Genomic DNA, 6,000 nt, shown 5'->3' on the forward strand with positions numbered 1-6,000 from the left:
GTCAGTTTTACGAGGGTATGTTTGGCAGCATGAGTGAAAGATGCTTTGTTGCGAAATAGGAAGCCAATTCTAGATTTAACTTTGGATTGGAGATGTTTGATGTGAGTCTGGAAGGAGAGTTTACAGTATAACCAGACACCTAGGTATATTCTAAGTCAGAACAGTCCAGAGTAGTGATGCTGGACGGGCGGGCAGGTGCAGGCAGCAATCGGTTGAAGAGCATGCATTTAGTTTTACTTGTAATTAAAAGTAGTTGGAGGCCACGGAAGGAGTGTTGTATGCCGTTGAAGCTCGTTTGGAGGTTTGTTAGCACAGTGTCCAAAGAAGGGCCAGATGTATACAGAATGGTGTCGTCTGCGTAGAGGTGGATCAAAGATTCACCAGCAGCAAGGGCGACATCATTGATGTATTCAAAGAAAAGAGTCGGCCCAAGAATTGAACCCTGTGGCACCCCCATAGAGAGTGCCAGAAGTCTGGACAACAGGCCCTCCGATTTGACACACTGAACTCTATCTGAGAAGAAGTTGGTGAACCAGGCGAGGCAGTCATTTGAGAAGCCATGGCTATTGAGTCTGCCGATAAGAATGTTGTGATTGACAGAGTCGAAAGCCTTGGCCAGGTCAATTAAGATGGCTGCACAGTACTGTCTTTTATCGATGGTGGTTATGATATAGATTAGGACCTTGAGCGTAGCTGAGGTGCACCCATGACCAGCTCGGAAACCAGATTGTATAGTGGAGAAGGTATGGTGGGATTGAAAATGGTTGGTAATCTTTTGAAGGTTTAAGAAAAGGCAGGGCAGGATGGATATAGGTCTATAACAGTTTGGGTCTAGAGTGTCTCCCCCTTTGAAGAGTGGGATGACCGTAGCGGCGTTCCAATCTTTGGGGATCTCAGACAATACGAAACAGAGTTTGAATAGGCTATTAATAGGGGTTGCAACAATTTTGGAGGATAATTTTAGAAAGAGAGGATCCAGATTGTCTAGTGATTGGTAAAGAACATAAAATTAAACTTTAACTGCCCGGAATGAATCACCAAGAGACTGCTATGTTATATACTGGAGTAAGCATATTATCATTGTTTACATTTGTTATGTTGCCTGTATTATTCGATTGGGCCAAAATGCAACATCTCATTTGTCTAAGCCAAATTTGCAACAATAAACATGTCACTATAGATGATGCGTCCATGTTTCCAGTTTATTGGTGCCTTGGTGAAAAATGGTAGTATGACAGTATTACTGTAACGGCTGCCGTGAGAGAGAGTAGACCAAGGTGCAGCGGAGTTAGTGTTCATCATTGAATATTTAATAGACGAAAGAACACTATACAAAAATAAGAAAACCGACAGCCAAACAGTCCTGTCAGGTGCAAAACACTAACAGAAACAATTACCCACAAAACCCAAAGGAAAAACATGCTCCTTATGTGTGACTCCCAATCAGCAACAACGAACTTCAGCTGTGCCTGATTGGGAGCCACACACGGCCCAAAACAAAGAAATACAAAAAACCTAGAAAACGAACATAGAATGCCCACCCAATGTAACACCCTGGCCTAACCAAAATAAAGAACAAAAAACCCCTCTCTATGGCCAGGGCGTTACAATTACAGTATGACATTATTACAGTGTGGCAAACATAAAAACGACAGTGTGTTGAACATAGTTGTTAGGTTGTGGGCTACTTCTGTACTTATTCGAGCATTACTGCAAACCTCATGATATCACCGTTGGATTATCATGTCCCCTGTATGAGTGCTGCTATAAACACTCATTAGGCAGATTTTGCCAAAGGGGACTTTGGTATCTGGGGTAAATTGTTTGGAGTTTTTTTCTTCTTCTCCAGAGCAGCTGTGTGGATTAGAGATGAGACTGAAAACAATATAGTCATTCCACCTGAGGTTTTAAACCTTGCCGTTTCCTTTTCCAGTGTGTTGAAATGAGGAGAGTTTTTGTGTTAATTGTACCCAAGCAATGGGCTGAGCAGTGACGTGCAAATTAACCGTGGGAAACCATAGAGTGATTACTGGCAAAATGTAATGAAACAATGTAGACATGAATTTGGGTTGGGTTGTAAAGGTTTGAGCATAGCCTGGAGGTAGGGAGGAGCAGTTCCTCTTCCTGCTGTGTAAGCAAGCACCATAGTCTTGTAGTGGATGCGAGCTTCGACTGGAAGCCAGTGGAGTGTGCGGAGGAGCGGGGTGACATGGGTGAACTTGGGAAGGTTGAATACCAAGCAGGCTGCGGCGTTCTGGATAAGTTGCAGGGGTTTGATGGCACAAGTTGCGAGCCCATCCAACAGCGAATTGCAGTAGTCCAGATGGGAGATAACAAGTGCCTGGATTAGGACCTGTGCTGCTTCCTGTGTGAGGTAGGGTTGTAATCTATGAATATTGTAGAGCATGACCCTGCAGGAGCAAGTCACTGATTTGATGTTTGCAGAGAACGACAGTGTTGTCCAGGGTCACGTCAAGATACTTAGTACTGGGAGGGGCACACCATGGAGTTGTCAACCATGATGGAGAGGTCTTGGAGCAGGCACGCCTTCCCCGGGAGGAAGAGCAGCTCCATCTTGTCGAGGTTGAGGTGGTGGGGCGACATCCAAACTGAGATACTGTATCTGCCAGGCACGCAGATATGCATGTTGCCACCTGGGTGTCAGAAGGGGGGGAAGGAGAAAAGTAGTTGAATGCTATAAATCCATTAAAGAAAAGGATTTCATGAAGCATTGAAACAATCCAGGACTAAAATAAGCGATGTCCAGAAACAAAATCATCAGCTTGATATAGAGTGCCACTCGGTCCAAGTGCAGGCTTAATCTGCATCTGTGCATCTGACCCTTTATTGGCACCGGTCACATCTGATGAGTAAAATGTACTGGGAGATTTTATGATCTTTCTAAGGCTCTACTCTAATTTACTAGTATCAGTGTCTTTCTTCACACTGTGAGCCTACTGCAGTGAGTCATTATACCACTTGCTTGTTCAATTGCACATCTAGACCTTCAACAAGCCCCTAGACATTTCATGTGGCTTCACCCAAAACATTTTTATTTGTTTTGCTGAAAGAACAGTTGGGCGGGAGAAAAGCTTTTCTTCCTTTTTTCAAAAGTTTCTCAAAGACAGCTGCATTGCCTGCATAGCCAAATCTGAACATCATTAATTTTGAGGAGCTGTGAGCACACAGTATAATTGGTTCCCACACCACTAGTTCCCTTTTTTCTTCCTACTTTACAATTTTCTTCCTCTCTCTATGTTTTGGCCATGCTGTTTCCCTGTCTTGTTTGTCCTTTCTCTTTGTGTTTGTGGCTTCCTCTCTTTCAACATTTTTCCACCGCCCATGTTTCTAATACAAACAAGGCTTAGACTTTAGCTACAGTAAGTGCGGATTATCCTTTTTTCCCCTCACACATCAGCAAACTCACACCCTGGCATCACAACGCACGGCCAAAGATTCTCAAGAACATTGAAACTGGCATGCCTCATTTCTGGTGCTTATTCCCCCATAATTTGGGAAAGACACACTTCCGGAAAACTGACAAACACTCCTTTTAACAAGGATGAGCAACACTACAAAACCATCTCTAACACCTCACAGCAGTGCGCTAACTTTTTTCGCACCTCACAGGAGTGTGCTAAATTCACAGTTATAACCACAAATGAGACTGCCCTACAGACCAACTTGAAGAAATGTGTACCATAAAAACCAGCCTTTTCCATTGGACCATTTGTATAATAAAGTCTTAAATGTGGTATAATAATGTTGTTCACAAAGCTACATGCACGTAGGCCACATTTGAGTGGAGATGTGTCACAAACTGTTTGCTTTATACAGGATAACAGAGCTAATTCGTTAGAGATGCATGCCAACATGAGTGCAAATTTAATTGGGTCTCATCTGAAGTCGGTAATGCTAATATGCCAACTTCTGTCTGAAGCGTCTGAACTGTTTGGGCTACAAACTAATATGTGGAAAGGGGAGACTCTCACGAACACAATGTTTTTTCCTCCGTTTTGCTCTATGACCCCCACAAGTGTCATGGTCAGTAGACCATGTTCAACATTCTATGAAAAAACATTACAGTTGAAAATCCCTCAAAACAGAGTCTTTGGAGACTATCTATAGCACCTTTCAAATCTTGAGCGTATCACACTCAAGAAAGTGACAATTAACCCTTTTACTAGACATGAAAAAAGGGACACCACACTTAGAGGTTTATAGGGTTCTACTATAAATATGACCCGTTATTGGAAGCTGGGCGTATGATGCAGCACGTCACTACTTCACAGGAGAAGCATTTGAACTTACATGTGCCTTAATAACAAACTTGTATGTAATCTGTAAATAGAATTAAAATGTGAAATCACCAAGCTGTTTAGACACGGAATACCAGTGTTGTCCTGAATCCAGCTGCTGGTATCGACACAGCTGTCTTCTGTGACTAAAGCAGTCTGAACTAGTTGAAGCCGAGTGGGAATGATAGCTACATGTAATGCCACTTTAATAATGTTTACATATCTTGCATTACTCATCTCATACAGTTGAAGTCGGAAGTTTACATACACTTAGGTTGGAGTCATTAAAACTTGTTTTTCAACCACTCCACAAATTTCTTGTTAACAAACTATAGTTTTGGCAAGTCGGTTAGGACATCTACTTTGTGCATGACACAAGTCATTTTTCCAACAATTGTTTACAGACAGATTATTTCACTTATAATTCACTGTATCACAATTCCAGTGGGTCAGAAGTTTACATACACTAACTAAGTTGACTGTGCCTTTAAACAGCTTGGAAAATTCCAGAAAATGATGTCATGGCTTTAGAAGCTTCTGATAGGCTAATTGACATAATTTGAGTCAATTGGAGGTGGACCTGTGGATGTATTTCAAGGCCTACCTTCAAACTCAGTGTCTCTTTGCTTGACATCATGGTGAAATCAAAAGAAATCAGCCAAGACCTCAGAAAAAAAATGGACCTCCACAAGTCTGGTTCATCCTTGGGAGCAATTTCCAAACGCCTGAAGGTTCCACGTTCATCCGTACAAACAATAGCACGCGAGTATGAACACCATGGGGACACCAGGCGTCATACTGCTCAGGAAGGAGACGCGTTCTGTCTCCTAGAGATGAACGTACTTTGGTGCGAAAAGTGCAAATCAATCCCAGAACAACAGCAAAGGACCTTGTGAAGATGCTGGAGGAAACAGGTACAAAAGTATCTATATCCACAGTAAAACGAGTCCTATATCGACATAACCTGAAAGGCAGCTCAGCAAGGAAGAAGCCACTGCTCCAAAACCTCCATAAAAAAGCCAGACTATGGAAAATTATGTGGATATATTGAAGCAACATCTCAAGACATCAGTCAGGAAGTTAAAACTTGGTCGCAAATGGGTCTTCCAAATGTACAATGACCCCAAGCATACTTCCAAAGTTGTGGCAATATGGCTTAACCTCTACCTTTATAAAGTCAAGGTATTGGAGTGGCCATCACAAAGCCCTGACCTCAATCCTATAGAACATTTGTGGGTAGAACTGAAAAAGCATGTGTGAGCAAGGAGGCCTGCAAACCTGACTCAGTTACACTAGCTCTGTCAGGAGGAATGGGCCAAAATCACGCAACTTATTGTGGGAAGCTTGTGGAAGGCTACCCAAAACGTTTGACCCAAGTTAAACAATTTTAAGGCAATGCTACCACATACTAATTGAGTGTATGTAAACTTCTGACCCACTGGGAATGTGATGAAAGAAATAAAAGCTGAAATAAATCATTCTCTCTACTATTATTCTGACATTTCACATTCTTAAAATAAAGTGGTCATCCTAATTGACCTAAAACAGGGAATTTTTACTAGGATTAAATGTCAGGAATTGTGAAAAATGAGTTTAAATGTATTTTTCTAAGGTGTATATAAACTGCCGACTTCAACTGTATGTATTATATACTGTCCATTGCATTTTGCCGCTCTGACATTGCTCATTCATATATTTATGT

Source organism: Salmo salar, chromosome ssa18, assembly GCF_905237065.1.
Source record: "Salmo salar chromosome ssa18, Ssal_v3.1, whole genome shotgun sequence".
Lineage (NCBI taxonomy): Eukaryota > Metazoa > Chordata > Actinopteri > Salmoniformes > Salmonidae > Salmo > Salmo salar.